The following is a 23,538-nucleotide window of genomic DNA, read 5'->3' as shown; positions in this document are numbered from 1 at the left end:
TATTTTGTAAATGGCGGAAGTGTAAAGTGTTGAATGTGAGGAAGGGAACGTTAAGGACGACACAAACACCAGTCCCCAGGCCAGGGATATTAATCATTTACAATTAAAACCCCTGGCCCGGCCGGGAATCGAACCCGGGGCCGCCGGGTGACCAGTGGACGCGTTGCCCCCTACACCGCGGAGCCGGACATGTATCGACTTACTAAAAAGATATTTAATTATGTCTTCTCACTAAAAGTCAAGAATAATTGGATAATCCAAACTGAAAAAGACCTTCGAGAAATCAGCATAACAGGTGAAATTATATGGGATAGGCCTAGCTTTGGAACGTTGGCGAACAAATATCATTTTGTTGAAAAACCCAAGATGAGAACAATCACTGCATCGACAGAAGAACGAAAGAAAAAACCTCAGCAAGAGGATGAAGAGATTCTGTAAAGAAAAGAAAGCAAATTCATCTGCTAAATAAATTAAATCGCGCTCCTTAGTTGGGCACAGCGTTGTGAATAATAATAAGAATAGTTTTGCGTTCCCCTAAGTACATTTGTATGGTTTTCGGAGACGCCAAGGTGCCGAAATTTCGTTCCGCAGGAGTTCTTTAACGTGCCATAAATCTACCGACACGAGGCTGACGTATTTGAGGACCTTCAAGTACCATCGGACTGAGCCAGGATCGAACTACCAAGTTGGGGTCAGAAGGCTAGCGCTCTACCGCCTGAGCTACTCAGCCTGCCACTCAATATTCTATTCAGCAACCCCTGATAATAAGCAATGTGTTGGTAAAATACAAATAATTTTATAAACTAGGATCTCCAGCTTCTCCAACTTGTAATACATGGAGAGGCATTCGCTGGCATACAGACATTCTGTTTTTAATACAGTGTTGTAACGCCTTATTTTGTCATTCCATGAGATGCATTTCTTGTTGTAGATGTAGATGCAGTCGCGAAAATGCTGTCAGTGAGCTATCACGCTCCTTACGCGGTGATGGTACACCATTGTTTAATACTGGACATTCTGTAGCCAATATAACCTTTATTGAGTAGGCCTGCTAAATAAATACAGTTAATAATAATAATAATAATAATAATAATAATAATAATAATAATAATAATAATAATAATAATAATAATAATATTTCTTTCTTTCTTAATCTATTTGCCCACCAGGATTGGTTTTTCCCTCGGAATCAGCGAGGGATCCCACCTCTACCGCCTCAAGGGCAGTGTCCTGGAGCTTCAGACTTTGGGCCCGGGTATACAACTGGGGAGGAGGGCCAGTACATCGCCCAGGTGGCCTCGCCTGCTATGCTGAGCAGTGGCCTTGTGGGGGAATGGGAAGATTGGAAGGGATAGACAAGGAAGAGGGAAGGAAGCGGCCGTGGCCTTAAGTTAGGTACCATCCCGGCATTTGCCTGGGGGAGAAGTGGGAAACCACGGAAAACAACTTCGAGGATGGCTGAGGTGGGAATCGAACCCACCTCTACTCAGTTGAGCTCCCGATGCTGAGTGGACCCCGTTCCAGCCCTCGTACCACTTTTCAAATTTCGTGGCAGAGCCGGGAATCGAACTCGGAACACCAGGGATTGCAGCTAATCACGCTAAGCGATACACAACAGAGGCCGACAATAATAATGATAATAATAATCGTATAGACTAAAAACATCTACAACAAGAAATGCATCTCATGGAATGACAAAATAAGGCGTTACAACACTGTATTAAAAACAGAATGTCTGTATGCCAGCGAATGCCTCTCCATGTATTACAAGTTGGAGAAGCTGGAGATCCTAGAAAGAAGAATACTACAGAAAATCTTAGGCCCAATCCAGACTGAAACCGGATGAAAACTTCGGAACAATAATGAAGTATACAAAAATGTGAAAACAATTTCAGAGACCGTGAAAAAGAGGAGATTATCGTTTCTCGGACATTTTTACAGAATGGACTAAACCGGACTAACCAGAAAGTTATTCGACTCCCTGTGGAACAATAAGACAACGACGGCATGGATTAAGGAAGTGCGTAAAGATCTAGAGACGTCCAGCATCCAGGAAGTTCAGATGTTAGACAGGAAAACATTTCGGACCATGGTTCAAAATTGGGAAGGGTTTCAAGTTCAATGAACTGCAAAGATGGAAAGAGCCTGGACGGATGAACAGAAGGAACAGCATATGAAGGAGTACTGGAGGAAGAGGAAACTTCAAAGAAAAAATAAAATTGTCAATTCGCAAATAAAATAATCATCATGTATGAGGAAGGAAATCGAGCCTCCGTGGCTAAGGCGGAAGCGCGCCGGCTTCTTACCGTTGGGTTCCGTGGTTCCATTCCCGGTCAATTCATGTGAGATTTTTTGCTGGACAAAGCGAAGACGGGATAGGTTGTGCATATTTTTTATAGAAAGCGCTAAATCATGTTTCGACAATCGACCATTAATCAGCAAATTCCGAAAAAAGAAAAATCGAGCAAGTGCCTGTCTGGTGTGGGTCACGTCGCTATCAGCTTGAATTCGGGAGAGAGTGGGTTAAAACCCCACTGTGTGTAGTCTTGAAGATGGTTTTCCATTGTTTCCCATTTTCACACCAGGAAAATCATGGCACAGCGTGGAGTATAAGTGTGTAAACCTTCCGAAAATTATCTTCAGAGCTACCTACAGTGGAGTTCGAACCAAAATCTCCCGAACAAACCCAAACCGCGCAGCTAACTCACGCGGTAAGTTCCTTCTTGATCGGAAAAACTTCCCACTCGTATATTTTCTCCGTCTTGCGGAAATGTACAAAATCATGGATACCGGTATGCTTTTGGGCTTAGAAGACGAGATAGCGAGTTTGGTTTTTCCCCTCTTAGTAGCCTCTTACGACATGGAGGGGTACAGATGATACATCCTTTAAATGCATCCTTTGGCTTCAACCGCAGGGAGGTAAAGAGTTACGGTAAATCGAAAGAAAATGAGTGTTTCCACAAAAGAATGACAAGACTCGTGAATTGCGAAAAAAAAAAAAAAAAAAGAGAGACATTCTCGACCTCGTGAATATAATCTTTCTTTCTTTCTAATTTCGTGGCGGAGCCGGAAATCGAAACCGGGCCTCCGGGGGATGGAAGCTGGCCACACTAATAATAATACTATACACAGGATAGGAGCTGTGCCGACTGCCAAAGCCTGACGCGCTTCTCTGGGGCAATGATTTTAATGACTGACAGATGAAATGAAATGATATTGGAGAGTGTTGCTGGAATGACAGGTGACATATTATTATTATGGTTATTAATATTTTCCCTGTGGTGTAGAAGTAGCGTGCCTCTCTCTTATTCCAAGGCCCTGGGTTCGTTTTCCGGCCTGTTCAAGGATTTTAACTCTGGACTCAGGAATATAAATGGAGTCGCTTGATACGAGGTTTTCTCAAGCTCTTAGTTACAGGAAGAAATCGCACAGTAAGATGGCGTCACTGACCTAGTGTACATACACGAACACTGGTTGCTATGGTTACAATTGTGTCGGAAAACTGACAACGCTAATTGGAGATAGACCAAAAACACATCCTTGTTAAAAGGTGTAACGCATCGTATCGAACCTGAGACTACTGAAGCAAACAAACTGATAGTTGTAAGTGACTCTTGATATCGTAATCTTAGGTACAGGACCTCCAGAACATGGCAAGCGGAACTGGAAGATTCTCAACCGGGTGAGAACTGGAGTAACACGATGCAAAGTAAACCTTAAGAAAGGTGGTTAAAATGTGAATGTGACGTACGAACAAATGATCAAAAGCAGTGGCGGTTCGTGATATTTTACTCTGCGGCATCTCTTTCTCCTCCCCAATTGGTCCAGTTTTCACTGACCGGCACCACGATACTTTTAGATGAACAATAATAATAATAATGATAATGAAATGAAATAGCGTATGGCTTTTAGTGCCGGGAGTGTCCGAGGACACGTTCGGCTCGCCAGATGCAGGTCTTTTGATTTGACTCCCGTAGGCGACCTGCACGTCGTGATGAGGATGAAATGATGATGAAGACGACATATACACCCAGCCCCCGTGCTAGCGAAATTAATCAATTATGGTTAAAATTCCCGACGCTGCCGGGAATCGAACGCGGGACCCCTGTGACCAAAGGCCAGCACGATAACCATTCAGTCATGGAGCCGGACCATAATAATAATAATAATAATAATAATAATAATAATAATAATAATAATAATAATAATAATCCGATGACAATGGCTGAACAGAAATCTGCTTGCACTACTACATTAATTAACTACACTACAATGGCATTTGTTCACACACATTAACAGGCTAAGAGCCTCCGTGGCTCAGGCGGCAACGCGCCGGCCTCTCACCACTGGATACCGTGGTTCAAATCCCGGCCAGTCTGTGAGATTTGTGCTGGACAAAGCGGAGGCGGGACAGGTATGTAGTTCTCGGGGTACTCCGGTTTTCCCTGTCATCTTCCATTCCAGCAACACTCTCCATTATCATTTCATCTCATCTGTCAGTCATTTATCATTGCCCCAAAGGAGTGCGACAGGCTTCGGCAGCCGGCACATTCCATATCCTCGCCGCCTGAAGGGGCTTCATTCATTCCATTCCTGACCCGGTCGAATGACCGGAAACAGGCTGCGGATTTTCATTAACAGGCTAACAGCTAATGCAATCCCGACTACCACGGCATTGCACTATTTCACTGATCACAATCACAAGTGGTAATAACAACATTCATAAAACAAATAAACAGTGCTCTCCCGAATTCCTCTGTCCTTGCTCATGTTTCAAGGAATGACAACGTATTTAACAATTTGGCCACCCTACAAATAGTGCCTTCACGTTATGGTTATATTTTGAATCTTTATTTTAGCTTCTTTATAGAACCGAATGGTTTAAATAGTCAGTGTAATGGAATTCATTGTTTTGTAAACTGTTTTGGAATTAATTTCTAACAACAATTAATGTAAGAATGGTGGAGGGGGGGAGCCTAGGTACGTTGTAAATTGGTTGGCGTTGTTGGTAAGGGCTCCGCCATTCAGCGATTACACCCGTATGCACAGGAGTCCCGGGTTCGATTCCCGGTAGGGTCGGGAATTTTAACCATGATTGGTTAATTTCGCTGACACGGGGGTGGGTGTATGTGTTGTCTTCATCATCATTTCATCCTAATCACGACGCGCGGGTCGCCTACGTGCATCAACTCGAAAGACCAGCATCTGGCGAGCCGAACATGTCCTAGGACACTCCCGGCACTAAAAGCCATACGGGGGCCGATGACCTACGATGTTGGGCCCCTTAAAACACCAAGCATCATCAAAAGCCATACGCCATTTCATTTCATTACCCTATGCACTCTACCCTTCCCCTGACAAACTCATATCATTCCAGGCTCCTCCCGCACCCCGCACACATGCTAACTCTAGGAACCTACTGAGGGTTCTCCTTGCCAGAGCCCGACCACCTCAAGACTCAAAAGATAACATCGTGCTTGCTGGACAGCAGCCACGGTCTGAAAGCCTATGCCATTTTCTTGAAAATAGAAAAGAAAAATGTTTAGAGCCGAAATAATAAAGATAACATTGTATAACACCACGTAAGTTCAAATTCGCTACATTTATCTATCTCTTTATGTAATAAATTACAGAGTGAAATAACGTTAATATGTTTTTGAAAAGGTGGCGGGGTGGCGCCCAAAAGCCCTGCATGAACCGTCACTGATCAAAAGTAACCGGCAAATACCGCGCGCATGACAGCCCTATTCGTGTCAAGCGGAACACACAGTAGATTGCAGCACGCAGGACAATGATAGTAAAGGAGAGGAATACGTTCTCAGCACTTTCCTTAGTCATCAAGAGAGAGGTTGCAGAATTACATCATGCGTTGGTTTACCCACCTCTTGACACCTTTATGTCAGCTTTCTTTCTCCCAAGATGATCATGCATTACGTTCGTGTTCCGGACGATTGTTGCAGTGAAGATGCTGTCTATTATTGCAGGTTGGTTCAAGTGGCGCTCTTTCTCTATTATAGTAATAATTTACTATTTGCTTTACGTCGCACCGACACTAATAGGTGCTGTGGTGACGATGGGATAGGAAACGACTTGGAGTTGGAAGGAAGCGACCGTGCAAATGGGAACCACGGAAAAACATCCTTAGGGCTGCCGACAGTGGGCTTCGAACCTACTATCTCCCGCATGGCCAACGCGGTCGGTAATAATAATAATAATAATAATAATAATAATAATAATAATAATAATAATAATAATAATAATAATAATAATCTTTGTGGTGTAGTGGCTAGTGTGATTAGCTACCACCCCCGGAGGCCCAGGTTCGAATCCCGGCCCTGCCACGAAATTTGGAAAAGAGTGGTACAATCACTGGAACGGAGTCCACTCAGCCAGGGATGTCAACTGAGTAGAGGGGCGGGTGTTCGATTCCCACCTCAGCCATCCTCAAAGTGGCTTTCCGTGGTTTCCCCACTTCTTCTCCAGGCAAATGCTGAGATTGTACCTAACTTAAGTCCATGGCCGCTTTCTTCCCTATCCCTTCTAATCTTCCCATCCCCCACCAGGCCCCTGTTTACCATAGCAGGTGAGGCTGCCTTTGCGAGATACTGGTCCTCCACCCCAGTTGTATCACCCAACCCGAAGTCTCACGCTCCAGGACACTGTACTTAAGGCGGTAGAGGTGGGGTTTCTCGCTGAGTCTAAGGAAAAACCACCCCTGGAGGGAAAACGGATTAAATAAATAAAACATTATTATTATTATTATTATTATTATTATTATTATTATTATTATTATTATTATTATTATTATTATTATTATTATTAGTTAAACGTTCGGGTCCTTGGCTGAATGGTCAGTGAACTGGGCTTCAGTTCATAGGGTTCTGTGTTCGATTCCCGATCAGATCGTGGATTTGAACTTCATATGGTTAATTCGTCTTGCTCGGGGACTGGGTACTTGTGTTTGTCTTAATAACACTGTCCTTCGTCTACATACAAAGGATCATAGTAACAACCACCAAAGAAACACACAGTAGTGAATACATCCCGTCACACAACGTCGGGAAGGGCATCCTACTGTAAAATTGGGCCAAATAGAAATACCTTGCTGACCAAAATAAGTTGGGAAAAATATCAGGAAGAAGAGAAGAAGAGGAGGAAGAGGTTATTAGATCAACAGTCCCCCACCATTCCATTCATGACAATTCTCTGTTCAAACTACGCCGTCCACTGCCATCCTGGGTACCGTGGTGTTTTTATCATACTGAAAAAATGAAATGTATGGCTTTTAGTGCCGGGATATCCCAGGACGGGTTCGGCTCGCCAGGTGCAGGTCTTTCTATTTGACTCTCGTAGGCGACCTGCGCGTCATGATGAGGATGAAATGAGGATGAAGACAACACATACACCCAGCCCCCGTGCCAGTGGAATTAACCAATTAAGGTTAAAATCCCCGACCCGGCCGGGAATCGAACCCGGGACCCTCTGAACCGAAGGCCAGTACGCTGACCGTTCAGCCAATGAGTCGGACTTTATCATACTGATAGTATTTCAATCAACATTCACCGCCGGGTGTCCTAATGATAGTTTTCCCTGGTTTCCCGTTTTCACACCAGACATTTGCCGGATTGTCCACTTCTTTTCAGGTCCTAGTCCCTTTAGGATCTACAATGACGTGATATTTTCAACATTCCTACATGCATTGGTTTGGATTCGAGCCGTGGCCGCCTTGATCCGATACTATAGTGGCAATATTGAAAGCTCTTAGAGGAAGGTTCGGTTACTGCCTGCCTTGTGGGGGAGGGGGGGGGGGGGAATGGAGCAGGAGCTACTGTTGCCATGAAAACGAGGGCGGACCTACTGCGGTTGCCATGGAGATAAGCCTGCTGGCCGGCTCGTGTTGCTTGGAGTTTTGAAACCTCTCACTTTAACGAACGAACAAGTGAGTCGGAAGCGAGGGGAAGGAGAAAGAAATGCAGGAATGTGTCAATATCGTGCAATGGCACGTGCAATTCTCTTCCCTCTAGTCCTGTCTGTCAAAACGCTTCTTTTAATATTATAGGTTTAGAGACTCTGCTACCGAGCTCTATAGCTGTAGTCGCTTAAGTGCGGCCAGTATCCAGTATTCGGGAGATAGTGGGTTCGAACCCCACTGTCGGCAGCCCTGAAGATGGTTTTCCGTGGTTTCTCATTTTCACACCAGTCCACTCCTAGGCCTTTCCTATCCTATTGTCGCCGTAAGACCTATCTGTGTCGGTGCGACGTAAAGCAAATTGTAAAAAAGAGAGAGAGAGACTCTGCTACCGGGTTGTAATGCCTTCCCAGGACACAGAATGCTGGTAGAAGACACCATTCACACACATCAGCAATGAGCGCAAGAATGAACTCAACAAATTGTATGGTAAGTTGTTCCTAGTTGAGAAGTTCCATGTAATTACAGTGGAATATGAGAAATGACCACGGCAACCTGTTATTGCTTCATACCGTTCTTTCTACCTTTGTTTCTCTCAAGGTCGACAGCGGCATTAGTCTTACATTGCTCACACTAATTCGATTGCGTTGCAACCAGAACTAATTCACACAATTGACTTACGACGGACTATGAGATGACAAAACTGATAAAAAAGTGGCGTATGGCTTTTAGTGCCGGGAGTCTCCGTGGACAAGTTCGGCTCGCCAGATATACAGTGTATTGGAGGAAGTCAAAACCTGGAGATTTGTCGATGATATCTGAGTCCGCAGAAGATCTAGAGAAAATGCCGAATGGTATGGACAGAGTCTTGAGGAAGGAGTGGAAGATGAGAATAAATAAGTCCAAAACAGACGTAATGGAGTGCAGTCGAACGAAGTCAGGTGATGCAGGAAATATTAGATTAGGAAATTAAGTCTTAAAGGAAGTAGATGAATATTGTTACTTGTGTAGCAAAATAACTAATGATGGCAGAAGTAAGGAGGACGTAAAATGCAGACTAGCACAAACAAGGAAGGCCTTTGTTAAGAAAAGAAATTTGCCTGGCTCGAACATTGATTGTAGGAATTAGAAGGATGTTTTTGAAGACTTTCGTCTGAAGCGTGGTATTGTATTTAAGTGAAACATGGACGATAACTAGCTCAGAATAAAAGAGAATAGATGCTTTTGAAATGTGGTGTTACAGAATGCTGAAAGTGAGATGGGTGGATCGAATCAACTCAAGTGGGGTTCACTGAATTAAACTTGTTCTTTAGTGAGATGCTAGTTTATAACTGATTGCTTGAGCGTTATTGGGAAATGCACTAAATTGAGTTATACAACAGGAATTAAGGATTACTAGGGTTTGGTCCATGTGCCGTCGTATGTTTAGAAAATAATCGTGTTGGGGCGATAAACATGATGAAAATGTAACGGGAGATAGTACTCGAGTGGCGTTAACTGAATTAAATTTGTTCATTAGCGGTTGTTATTTAAATCGGCCTAATATCTAGGTAAACGGTCCAAGGAAAGAAAGAAAGAAAGAAAGAAAAAAAGAAAGAAAAAGTAGGTTTAACAATGAATATTGTAGCACGAGTATGGGTATAAGTGAATGATGGTTATGATCAACAGCACATGATGCAGCATCGAATAGAAAGTGACGTGATATTTTTATTTAGTTATTTCTTCAATAAAAGTTTTATTATCCATGAAAACAGGATTAAAGACGTTTCAGGCTCATTTTCTTGTTTAGCTTGTAAAGAATCTGTAAGGACATTAAAGACTTTTACAATGAAGTACAAGAAATTACATTTTGTTATACTAAGTTTGGGTTTGTATAACATAAAACGGTCGTACACCTTATTGCGTGTTGGATATTCATGGTTAATGTTCTGAATTATATGTTTGTTTTTGTTAATATATCAGTACCTACATTTCAAGGGCATATAGCTGCTGTACGTTAAGTATATTTACTTCAGCATATAATTGACCAGTTGAGTATAGTCCATCTTTCTGGTACATGGTCCGTAATATTTTATTGATTACGTTTTAATGTCGAAAACATTTTTTAGCAAGGTAAAGATTTCCATACTAAGAAAAACGTAAAATTAAGCACTTTCCTCAACTGTGCCGAAAGTTGAAGGGCTAAAGGGCCCGGAAATATTTCAAATTGTGTATCTTGGTTATCTTTACCAAACTAAGAAAACAAATTTCGAAAATCACTTCCGAACTAAATTAAATTCGAGAAAAACTGCCTAAAATCGCTAGTTTCTTTAGTCGTTTTCATTTTATCCAAATCCTAGCCAAATTAATTTATTTACATTATTCTTTCTGTAATGTGTTCCTTGGTTCAATACCCTCAGGCGTTTTTTTTTTGATTTTTGAAAAAATGTCCACACCGAATGTAGTTATAAGGGCTTAAGTGAAACTCTGCCTTGACACACATTAGCGCCCGTAGTGGTGCTTAAGTGAAACTCTGCGTTGACTCATATTAACCCTCGTAGTGATAGTGAAAGGCAAAAGGCAAACTGCTAATCTAATCGACCGGATAACGATGATTAAGAATTGTAAATTTTAGGAATAATTCGCATACTTTATTATATTTTATTTACCTAAAATTCGTAGCTCATATCCCTAGGATGTTTTCAACATTGAGTTGCTTGCCTGAAGGGCTAGAACTGTGGATATCTGTAAGTTTCTCCCCGTGCCAAGTGTGTGTGGAGGAGAGAGAGAGATTCTGAAGGAGATGAAGTTATTGTATATGTGTCTATTGTAAATACTGATAAACAGAACAAGTGCCTGCGTGATTTGAGTCACGCAGCTATCAGCCTGCATTCGGGAGATAATGGGTTTGAATGCCACTGTCGGCAGCACTGAAGATGATTTTTCCTTGGTTTCCTATTTTCATACCAGACAAATTAATTAAGGTCACGGCTGCTTCCTTTCCACTCCTAGCTCTTTCCAAACCCATCGTCGTCATAAGACCTGTATGTGTCGCAGGGAGGGGGGGGGGTTAAAGAATGTTATACGGGCCCCCTCAAATAAAATGTAAAACCTATGAATAAAACTTAACTCCATGGCACAACAGCCCCGAAGGGCCATAGTCTACCAAGTGACAGCAAACCTATGAATAACTAATACAAATTCAATCACAGCAGCAAGAAGTAATGCAATATATTGTCAATTTATGTAAACAAAGGGATTATTCATTATTGTGAAATTTCAAAGAAAAAATTTTAATGGGTCTTATAATATTATGCGAGCTTAGAGCTGATACCGTCCTGGCCGGAACATCCAAATGTTGTCATCGACTCATCAATAATATCACAGGGAAATTGAATTAAAATTATCCATTACCATTCCCTGACAGGATTACAGGACGTGTTTGCGAGGGACGATCGGTCTCTGGTAAGACTACCGAGCTCGATAGCTGAAGTCGCTTAAGTGCGGCCAGTATCCAGTATTCGGGAGATAGTAGGTTCGAACCCCACTGCCGGCAGCCCTGAAAATGGTTTTCCGTGGTTTCGCATTTTCACACCAGGCTGTACCTTAATTAAAGCCACGGCCGCTTCCTTCCCACTCCTAGCCCTTTACTGTCCCATCGTCGCCATAAGACCTATCTGTGTCGGTGCGACGTAAAGCAACTAGCAAAAAAAAAAAAAAAAAAAAAAAAAAAAAAATCTGATAAGACTTCCGAAAATACTATGAACTCATGCTCCACATGTGTGAATGAGTCATGCACTCAAATGCTATTACAGTATTGCCTTATCTACAAATAAAAAATCGGTAGATTGTACGTAAATATTTCGGGAGTTTTAATGACAATGTCGGTAGTTTCTCGAGCACTGAAGTGTTATAATGTAACTAAATTACAGAATGCAATAGTCATTTGAAGTTATTGTGAGAAAAATATATGATTTCATCCACCCGTACTCCCTGGTTATTCTTCTCGTTCTGCTTCTTCTTCCCTTTCTCCCCAATCTATTCACCAGGTATAGAATTTGTATGCCAATTCTGAAGTCGTAGCAGGATACAGATTTTGTATTCTATATGTGGGCCGGTGATTTCCCTTCCCTTTGAGTTCAATAAAAGGGGGAGAGATTACGTAATTCGAGCCTAAAATGAATGCAGGCAAGTACCTAACGAGTGATGTTATCGATAAAACGTCACCCAGTGAGACGAGGAAAGAGGTTTTCGGCAGAAATATATTATGCACCGTTAATCATTGTTATTAATTTTCCTTAAATTTCGACTTTTTTGGTTTTCTGGTATGTTGCAGAAAAAAAGAAGATCTCCTGAAATTTCGGGATACTTGGCAATACTGTGCTATCACTTAGGAAATGCGTAACTAATATACTGCATCACGCGATTATGCGAAGTGCACTTAATTTATCAAGTCATAAATTAAAGTCCACCAAAACTGTGTATTATTTTACATACGGTTTTTTCAAAGAGCCTGCTGGGCCCCTAGAGCTTTGCAGGCCCTAACGTTACGCCCCAACTGTGTCGGTGTGACGTAAAGCAACTTGTAAAAAACACACACACTATAATACCGAACCCAGGGATCTCGCGTGTTGACGCGCTAGGGCAATGAACCCAAACTCTGCATTCAGGAGACGAGTGGGTTCGAACCCCAACGCCGGCTGTCCTGAGAATAGTTTTCTGTTGTCTCCAGTTTTCACTTCCAAACAATAATAAACATGTAACACAGTTAGACAGACAGACAGACAGACAGACAGACAGACAGACAGACATATAGCTGAAAATTACAGGCCAGTAAGTTTGATATGCGTTGCATGTAAGCTTTGGGAAAGCATTCTTTCCGATTACATTAGACATGCTTGCGAAAGTAATAACTGGTTTGATAGAAGGCAGTTCGGGTTTAGTATAAGTTACTCCATCGAACCTCAACTGGTAGGATTCCAGCTAGGTATACCAGATATCTTGGATTCAGGAGGTCAAATGGATTGTATCGCGATTCACCTGTCTAAAGCATATGAAAGGGTAGATCATGGGACACTACTGGCAAAAATGAGTGCAATTGGATTTGACAAAAGAGTGACTGTATGGGTGGCTATATTTCCTGAAAATAGTTCACAGAGAATTAGAGTAGACGAAGCTTTATCTGACCCTGTAATAATTAAGAGGAGAATTCCTCAACGCCGTATTATTGGACCTTTATGTTTTCTTATATATATCAATGATATGATTAAAGTAGTGGAATCAGAGATAAGGCTGTTTGCAGATGATATTATTTTGTACAGAGTAATAAATAAGTTACAAGATTGTGAGCAACTGCAAAATGACCTCAGTAATGTTGTAAGATGGACAGTAGGCAATGGTATGATGATAAACGGGGTTAAAAGTCAGGCTGCGAGTTTCACTAATAGGAAAAGTCCTCTCAGTTTTAATTACTGCGTTGATGGGGTGAAAGTTCCTTATGGGGATCACTGTAAGTACTTAGGTGTTATGTAAGGAAAGACCTTCATTGGGGTAATCATATAAATATGATTGTAAATAAAGGGTACAGAGCTCTGCACATGATTACGAGGGTGTTTAGGGATTGTAGTGAGGATGTAAAGGAGAGGGCATATAAGTCTCTGGTAAGACACAAACTACAGTATGATTCCAGTGTATGGGAACCTCACCAGGATTACTTGATTCGAGAACTGGAAAAAATCCAAAGAAAAGTAGCTCGATTTTTTCTGGGTGATTTCCGACAAAAATGCTGCAAAGTTTGGACTGGGAAGACTTGGGAGAAAGAAGACGAGCTCTTCGACTAAGTGGTATGTTCTGAGCTGACAGCGGAGAGATGGCGTGAAATGACATTAGTAGACGAAAAAGTTTGAGTGATGTCTTTAAGAGTAGGAAAGATCACAATATGAAGATAAAGTTGGAATTCAAGAAGACAAATTGGAGCAAATATTCGTTAGGAGTTAGGGATCGGAATAACTTACCAAAGGAGATGTTCAATTAATTTGCAATTTCTTTGAAATCATTAAAGAAAAGCCTAGGAAAACAACAGATAGGGAATCTGACACTTGGGCGACCTCCCTAAATGCAGGTCAGTATTGATTGATTGATTGATTGATTGATTGATTGATTGATTGATTGATTGATTGATTGATTGATTGCTTTCATTGATTTTTAACTATTATCGGTATTAACAGACGCCTGGGTGCCGAAATTTCGCTGTGAAAATGAGTTTTGCAATTACTGACAGGGGCGTAGTCGAGAGGGGTTAATGGGGGATAGAAACCCCCCTCATCCCCCCATGGAATGTTTTTGAAAGTATATGAACAAAAACTGACAATAAACAAACGAAATTGGACTCGATGGGTGGGCTCTATTGAACATTCACGGAGACATAATTGAAAACCAAACAATTTCTTGGATATATTTTCTAAGAAGCCTCGAGAGTTAAATTTTAAATTGTAATTGAATATATGATCCGTTGTAAAACTATTGACATTGATCACATTGTTCTTGGTCTGTACGTTAATGTAAGATTCTGTAGTGTGCTCCAATCTGAATATCAACATAATTCACTTGTATCTCCTTATAATAACACTTACGCATGCACGCACCACAACCGCACAAGCAACTTCATTATATTCTATCATAATTTTGTAACTATAATCCCCCAGTCTCCCATCGGTTGATCCTAGCCACGCTACTGATTACTGATCACTCCCCGAGTCCTCTTAAATGTTAGAGAACAGAATCGCGATTCCATCCTTCAATACAAGAAGAGAATTCACAGTCAGTTGCGGCGCCATATATTTGGTTTGTCAGTCTATCCATTGATCTTGTTGATTTATTTCCTTAAATTGTATCGTCAGTCTGTAGAATAGTTACATGTAGCTCTTCCTTTTATTTTTGTAGGTTTTACGTCTTAACGACCCGTAAAACAGGGTTAGGACTGAAGAGGAAGGGACTGTGAAAAAATGGAAAACCACGGAAACCATCTTCAGGGCTGCCAACAGTATTGTTCGAATCTATCTCCCCAAGTGCAAGCATGGCTCGAACTGCTCCAAAAACTCGCTCGGTATTAGATATAAGCTTCGCGTTTTAATTTTTTTTAAACCACTACGTTCTTTACGGTTCTGCGTGCCGCAGTCAGCCGAATGGAGTGTGGAAAACACTTCAAGTGAGTCAGCGACATCTGCTGAGATGCCTTCCGTGTATATCAACAGTCACGATGACCTCCCTTAAGAGGATGAAGTAATTGTTTCCAACTTTCCAGTTGAGTAACTTCCACATGTTTTCATAGCCTTCCTACGCTTTCTCAACTAATGCAAGGACTCAGGATAATGCATGGGACCCGAAGTTCTCGGATATTAACCGATCGTTCTTAACGAATCGGGTGTAAATCGAGTAAATCGGGGGCCAGTATATCGTGCAGAGCTATTTAATCTGGTACAAAAATCTGCGAGGATTTCACTGATAACTGTACGCTCAGCTTTGAGATATCCTTTACCGAGCCAGTTGCTCGTGCGTTTAGGGGCGCGCAGCTGGAAGCTTGCATTCTGGAGATGGTGGGTTCGAACCTCATTGCAGCATGTTCGAAATACTACTATTTTGTCGAAAATCACCCAGAACAAACCATGCTGCTTTCCTGTGGAACTTTCCCAGTTCTCGTATCAAGTAGTCCTGGTGTGGGGTCTCATACAATGGAACCATACTCTAATTGGTGTCTTACTAGTGACTTTAGCGCCATCTTCTTTACATCCTTCCTACAACCCCTAAGTACCCTCATAACGATATGAAGAGATCTATAATCTCTATTTACAGTCACATAATGTGATTGTCCCAATGAAGACCTTCCCTTATATTAACATCTGAGTAATTTAGAGCGCTCTCCATGAGGTATATTCACCCCATGAACACAGTAAGTAAAACTAAGCTGCCATGCCCTTTTGGTGAAACTTACAACCTGACCATTAACCCCGTTTACCATCATACCATTGCCTGATGTCCATCTCACAACATTGTCGAGATTTTTGTCTATACTTAAAGAAATATAGAGGTCCAATAATACATCCTTGAAGTACCCCCAACTTGATCATTTCGGGATCTGATATGGAACTACGGAAAAAGAACTCTTACTCCATGATGATCACCAACCTTCTATGAGAAGATGGCACCAAAGGAAGGCTGAATTTTTTACTAAACAGCTAAACATAACTGCAGAGCAATCGGCTTTGTGGAAAGGTAAATAGTCTTGTGGAGAGAGATCGAGGAAGATGGTCATGGGGCGACTTGTTATTCACCGCACCCAGCCGTTTCTTCTCTGACATGAATACCGAAGTTCACTCAATACACATGGATAAGAATTATTGCGACGACCGTGTTTGAATAAAGATCTTCAAGGATACAGCCGCAGTACTTGTCACTTGTAAAGTTATTAGGAGATGGGTCAAGTGGCAGCGTCTTCCTTGAACCGCTAGCAGGGCTTGGTACAGAAGACCTTGGACAACAAGCGGACAATATTATTTCTTTAACGGAGTGACCAGTATGTTCCGTCCTCTAAGACATCCTACTTCTTTCTGAGCAGCCGTACTCACTGCTCGGCGATTTCTGTGCGAAGTGGGAAGGGCGATATGGAAAGTGAGAGCTGATAATTGGCGCACTTGCAAAGTGTGCTCCATTCTAATGAAATTATTTATGACAGTGTAAATTATTTTCAACTGACTAGAAACCTCAGCCATCTATGAAAACAACAGCCGTGAAAAATCGCCACACTTACCGCTCTCACTACCTACTTTTCCCATTTATTCCCATGGAAAAATATTTGAAAGGGTACTACAAAAGAGAATGAGAAGAAAGGTAAAACGAAATGGCGTATGGCTTTTAGTGCCGGGAGATTCCAGGACGGGTTCGGCTCGCCAGGTGCAGGTCTTTTGAATTGACTCCCGTAGGCGACTTGCGCATCGTGATGAGGCTGAAATTATGACGAAGACAACACATACACCCAGCCCCAGTGCCAGAGAAATTAACCAATGATGCTTAAAATTCTCGACCATGCCGGGAATCGAACCCGGGACCCCAGTGACCAAAGGCAAGCACGCTAATCATTTAGCCATGGATCCGGACAGAAAAAAGGTGAAAGAACAATTACAAGAAGAGCAATATGGCTCTCGAAATGGAAGATCAACATTAAACCCCATCTTCGGTATGAGTCAGTTAGTGCAAAATACAGAAGAGATATGGTAATACCATTCCTTGATTTAGAAAAGGCTTACAATAGTGTATCCAGAGCAGAGGTATGGAAAGTAATCGAGCAAAAAGAATTTGGAAAACAAATGATAGTATATGTGCAAGCAATGCACAAGTCTTGCAGCAGTGACAAGAATGAAACTAGACTACCGCAAGGAAGTGCGCTGTCACAAATGGTATTCAGAATGGTTATGGACAAAATTGTAAAGGAGACAAAGGTAAAATATGGGGGCAGGAAGCTGAAGGTTTGCAAATGATAATGTGGTGTGGGAAGAAAACAGAGAGGAAGTACAAAGGCAACTTGACATTTTGAGTGAGATTATTGAAAATTATGGAATGAATATCAGCTTGGAAAAGGGCAAGTCGCTGGTGTTGACTAGAGGAGAAAGCACACGAACATTGACTATCACAACCCACGACGATAAGTACAATTGGCTCGACTCCAGACAAGACCGATAACTCGAACAATCAACTCACGTGACCGCTCCACACACACACTGAACTCAGCTCACGATTCGTAACTGACAACTTAACACAACACAACTCTTCGAGGCAAGCCTGCTTTTTTGTACCTGGTGATGAAATTCTGGAATCTTCGAAGTGCGGCCAGAGCACGAATATTGTAGCTTCGCCAACCAGAAAATTCACAGAGACACCGGACGAAACGGATAATAGAAGGCGCGGTCGTCACGTGCCTGCGGGTCTGCCGATAGCTCCCCAGCCCGGAACTCACACCTCCCTTCAAGGAAACAGCAAGGAGAGCTCTAAGAGGGCAGACAGTCGCACCCGTTGTGCGTCACCCGCTGCTTGATTGTTCTGCGGTAACCTCTCTACCTACTACAATCCTAATATTGAAAGAAACGTGCTCAAATATGATTCTCACACTTGCCACGCATATTCGTCAGCCTATCAGCCTCTCTCATTCAATGTGTCTGTGTAGTTCTATCTGGTGTTTGTTACTTTGTTAGTATGTAGTCAGATACAAAATGATTTTTAATTGTATAATCATGCCGTACTTCTATTTAATTGTAACACATGTGTAATTGTTCCTTTGGGGAAAGTTTTATTGTATAGTATTAAATCAAAAACTCTATTATTTCTTTCTTTCTTTCTTAATCTGCTTACCCTCCAGGGTTGGTTCTTCCCACAGACTCAGCGAGGGATCCCACCTCTACCACCTCAAGGGCATGAGACGTTAGACTGGGAAGGATTGCCAGTACCTCACCCAGGCCGCCTCACCAGCATGCTGAACAGGGGCCTTGCGGAGCGATGGGAAGATTGGAAGGAATAGACAAGGAAAAGGGAAGGAAGTGGCCGTGGCAGTAAGTTAGGTACCATCCCAGCATTTGCCTGGAGGAGAAGTGGGGAAACCACAGAATAACGCTTCGAGGATGGATGAGATGGGAATCGAACCCCCCTCTACTCAGTTGACGTCCCGAGGCTGAGTGGACTCCGTTCCAGCCCTCGTACCACTTTTCAAATTTCGTGGCAGAGCCGGGAATCGAACTCGGGCTCCGGGAGCGGCAGCTAATCACACTAACCACTACACCACAGAGGCGGACATTGCCGCACTTAAGTTATTAAACTGTAAACCTTTACCTCTCTGTCGATATTTGCTCCAAGAGCATCACAGAACTTGCCATTTTGTAGCTTTTGTTCTTTCCAATTTTGATGTAATCCCCCCGCCCACTATATCCCTCAAACTCAGGTATCTTTTGTTGTCTACGAAAATATTTGTGCCCCCCACTTCTAATTCCCAGTCGCCGCTACTGGTAAAAGTGAAGTCTTATGTACATTGCTCTCTGACGTCCGGCTCTATGGCTAAATGGTTAGCGTGCTTCCCTTTGGTCACAGGAGTCCCGGGTTCGATTCCCGGCAGGGTCGGAAATTTCAACCATCATTGGTTAATTTCGCTGGTACGTGAACTAGGTGTCATCATCATTTCATCCTCATCACGACGCGCAGGTCGCCTACGGACATCAAATGAAAAGACCTGCACCCGGCGAGCCGAACATGTCCTCGGATACTCCCGGCACTAAAAGCCATACGCCATTTCATTTCATTTGCTCTCTGATGGAAGAAGAATGTCTACGCCATATTCCGTTCAGTAGTGGAAAGAGTAATTGAATTCTGTAAGTACACTTCATTCCCTGGTATGAAATTATCTTTAAACACGGTGCTACGCATAGAGTTATAATACATTGTTGTCAGCTTCCTATGTCAATGCCCTTGTTGATCTCCGTATTAGCTCGATAAGGGGTACTGAAACCATAAAAAGAGAAGCTTTTGAAATTCTGAAATTTTCGTCCCGAAAACAAATTTACCAATTTTCTTATTAAATTGGTGTTTGATTTCTTACTTAAGAAATTCGTTTCAAAAATATCTGTTTGATGTTTGCTAAGTTACAGTTATCCCTTTTTCATGTGTTTCTCTTTTAAAAAAATACGCATTTCCCCCAAAGCGAAAGAGAATTAATTCTTTACGACCCACTAACTAACGATTACGGAGACATCGAGATTTCAGAATTTTATCCCCCAGGAGTTCCTCTTCGTGCCAGTAAATCTACCGATCCGATGCTGTCGTATCTGAGCACTTTCAAATACCCTGGAACAGATAAGAATTTGGCTTGTTCTCATTTTGAGGAGCAACTTCATTATTTACGTTCGTAGCATTGTCATGAAATATGGCTTCTTGGAGTGAAGGGTTTGGTTGTATTTCAGTAATTCATTATACGAGTAAACGTGATGAATTAGTTTGATAGCAAATTTTGACATGATGTACATAATGTTTAATAAAAAAGAAACCAAATTTTCCTTTGCGAAAATCAAATGATCATAAATATGTCTCCCGGTCATGGCGACCCATCAACGGCAACCAGCCATATGACATAGCCACCACGGTTGCTAGGTAACATCATCTGACCATCCAGCCATACTTTACATCACTGCCTGCACTGTTGCTATGGTTACACTTCCGTTACACATTTCGTCGCGTCACGTTACACAAATTTTCATCTTTGAATCAACTAAAAGGGATTACTCAATCAAAACATTATCAAGTTAATATGAGGGACTGTTTGGTAGTTATTTGTTATATAATATCTTGACTCTAATCAAACCATTCAATTCTGATGTTTCTAGTACGCATTGTTATTCCTATATTTGCGTAGATACTTGGAATGTATTGTTTCTCATCTCATTCTCAATTCTTTTACTTCGAAAGAAAGAAACGTTTCATGGACCAACCTTTGGTTTCATAGGTATATTGGCCAAGAAATTGAAAGTGCACTACCAGCCTCCCCTCGATTTCCTTAGCTGAAGATCAGTAATCTTTTTGTTGTCCTCGTGGGGGCTGAATTAACTGTAGTCTTAACTTGTTACTAAATAAGGACACCAGGCAAGTTGGCCGTGCGGTCAGGGGCACGCGGCTGTGAGCTTGCATCCGGGAGATAGTGTGTTCGGATCCCACTGTCGGCAGCCCTGAAGATCGTTTTCCCTGGTTTTCCATTTTCACACCAGGCAAATGCTGGGGCTGTACCTTAATTAAGGCCACGGCCGCTTTCTTCCATCTCTTAGGCCTTTCCTATCCCATCGTCGCCATAAGACCTCTCTGTGTTGGTGCGACGTAAAGCAACTAGCATAAGCACATATAAATAACGACATTTTTTAGGGCCAAAAATTAACTCCGGATCATCTGAACAAAAGTCAACAACTCGAACCACTACTTTAGGGCAGTGTGCTTTCTCTATCTAATAACTTCTAATAAGACACTCAATTCCATCTAAATACATTTTCAAGATAACTCATCACTCATCAGCTTCCTCTGGAGCTCTGTTTGACCTAATTGATTAGGTGCCTAAAAGTGAATTCTTAAGGCTCTAAGAATATGGTATGACGTACAGACCTGCGCGGGTATACAAAATATTATCCGCATCCGCCCCGCATCCACACTTCCTTCATCTGCACCCGCACCCGCATCCGCGAATTTTTATCCGCGGATATTATAAATATTTAACTACAGTACATTGCACCCAACGTATTGAAACGGATAGGTCTGTTAACATAATACAATAGGCCTGATACCTGGTACTAGAACTCCTACAGTCACAGGTTATGAGGGATTTTCTCTTGCGACAGCTACCGACGTACTGACCTTTGTTCCTTCCTTCCATTGACTGCGAATAGGAACCAGGTGATCTTAGATCGGATTTAGGAAATGTATGGTCTCAAGGCTCTTTATATGTCACCATTACTTAAACCAGTGCCAAGGATCGCCTAACCACAAGCAAAAATAAGAATATTCCTGAGTGAAAATCACTAAACTTCATTATTTAGAAATTATCAGCAAAATGATCCGTAGTGCCATACAGTTTGTGTCCGCCAAGACACTAACTTTGCGGATATCCGCATCCGTGGAGGCCTCTAGGTATGGGCAGTAAAGATAAAATTTAAGGCAGCTATAAATACAATTTTGCGCACGTGAAATGTGTTTCTACTTATTCAAATTACAATGATTCTAAATTATATTTGGAAAATAATTATAATGAATTCATCGGTGTTGTTGCACTGTAGATCGTGATACATTAATGTCACTTCTATACTAACTTAATTATTTAACAATGAAATGACAATTAACTCTAATTGAAGAGCTCAATAAATGTTTTATGAGTGTCAAAGTGTAGAAAATTAGTTTTTCCATATATGTGATTACTAATCTAAATGTGGTACGAGAGAAATGTATGAAAACAAGTGGAATGCATAGAATAAATTTGAGCGAAGTGCCATACGAACCATACACAAATATGAATGGCATTAATTACTAATATTTGCATTGTACAGTAACTTGTATAACTTTTTTTGGTAAGGCTTTTCGTATTATAATTGGCATTTTTCAGGAATTTCTTCGTTCTTTCAAACAACCAATGAAATTGTCTTTGAAACAAACCCACCCTATGATATTCAACACTTGCTATTTCATTCCTGCATGAAAAGTAAAATAACACATTAACTAAGTAGAAATAGTCCGGTGGTGGTGATGATTATTGTTCTAAGTGAAAGTGCAACTGGGCAACTGTCCTCGATTAGCACTAATCAGAGGGAAAAGATGGAAGGGTGAAATATGAAGGTATTGGCCAAAGAAAGACAAGGACCACGAAGGGCGTGTAAAAGAAAGACTTCCTAGGACATGAATGCTCTAATACCGTCGGGGTCGGAAAAGAACAAGAGTTGACCAAGGGAAGTCGGATAGGATAGATGAAAGTGAGTATCTTGGCACAAATAAGTGGAAGTAATGTCAGGACTCAGCTAAAGGCCTCGTGGTTGCCAACCCACGCTCCCAAGTTAATTGCCCCTTTTGGTCCCCGTCTTACGACAGGCAGAGGGTACCGTGGATGTTACAGCCCCATTCCGGCTCCGTGGCTGAATAATAAGCGTAGTGGACTTCGATTCAGAAGGCCCTGGTTCGATCCCGGCCGGATCGGTGATATTAAAACGTGTATGGGTAATTCCTGTGGCTCGAGGACTCAGTGTCAGAAACACTCAATAGTTAATACATACCTCTACATGGAGCTGGATTCAGGAATACGGCCGCTGGGCCAAACTACCCGAAATTTTGGTTATCAACATTTCATATCCTAAAGCCATTCGTGGAATTGTCCTTGATGCAGTTGATAAAGGAATCGAGATCAACGAGAGGTAGGGATTTTAATCCACGCGACCCCAAGAAATTTGGTAAAGTGTTCAAGATGAAGATTAAACAGACATTTTAGGACCTAAGACGTTAAAGTAACTCACAGTGGGCAAAAGAGGCACTTTAGGCATCATAACATCCATACCAATTTTATGCATTAATGTTATAAAAGCACATGCTTTTGCCAGTTTTAGTTTGGTTCTATGGAAATAATATGAATTTAGCCGAAAATCCGAGTTGTAACTATCAGCAATGAGACTTGATAAGTAACCTTAAAGAACAATCTTGGTGTACCGGTTCTTGCGCATAAAAAAAATGTCACGAACATACATACACACAAATAAGAGAGTAGCTACCTGTTGAGATGCAGCTGCCTTCCTCAAGAGCTTCTTGCGAACTGTTCAGATCTCACCACACAAGTTCTCCAGCCAGGAAGAAGAAGAAGTAGTGTGGTGTGACGTGGTTAACCTGAAGGCCACAGGTACATTGCTTATTCTTGCGTAGAAGTCTCCGCTCACTTGTAAGGTTTTTCTTTTCTCTATCATACGTACCATCTCTGCCATATTCTTCCCAGTGGCTTAGAGGCATGCCTGAGGCAAGACACGATGAAACTGTTTCATAAAAAGCTAATTATTACGGAGCGCGGACTTGCCGGAATCCAGTCTACCTGGAATAATTACCTCAGA

The 23,538-nt window shown here is 41.9% G+C and overlaps 1 protein-coding gene across 1 annotated transcript in view; it reads right to left on the bottom strand.

The window, feature by feature from the left end:
* Positions 1-23,315, bottom strand: part of LOC136872192 (uncharacterized) — an 80,120-nt gene extending 56,805 nt beyond the window's left edge. The window contains exon 1 of the mRNA XM_067146030.2: positions 23,209-23,315. The gene's annotated coding sequence lies outside the window, so the exon portion shown is untranslated. The remainder of the gene's footprint in view (positions 1-23,208) is intronic.
* Between the last annotated feature and the right edge of the window lie 223 nt (positions 23,316-23,538).

Source organism: Anabrus simplex, chromosome 1, assembly GCF_040414725.1.
Source record: "Anabrus simplex isolate iqAnaSimp1 chromosome 1, ASM4041472v1, whole genome shotgun sequence".
In the NCBI taxonomy this organism is placed as follows: Eukaryota; Metazoa; Arthropoda; class Insecta; order Orthoptera; family Tettigoniidae; genus Anabrus; species Anabrus simplex.
Note: the sequence above shows the minus strand (reverse complement) of the source record. Positions and strands in the feature narration are given on the sequence as shown.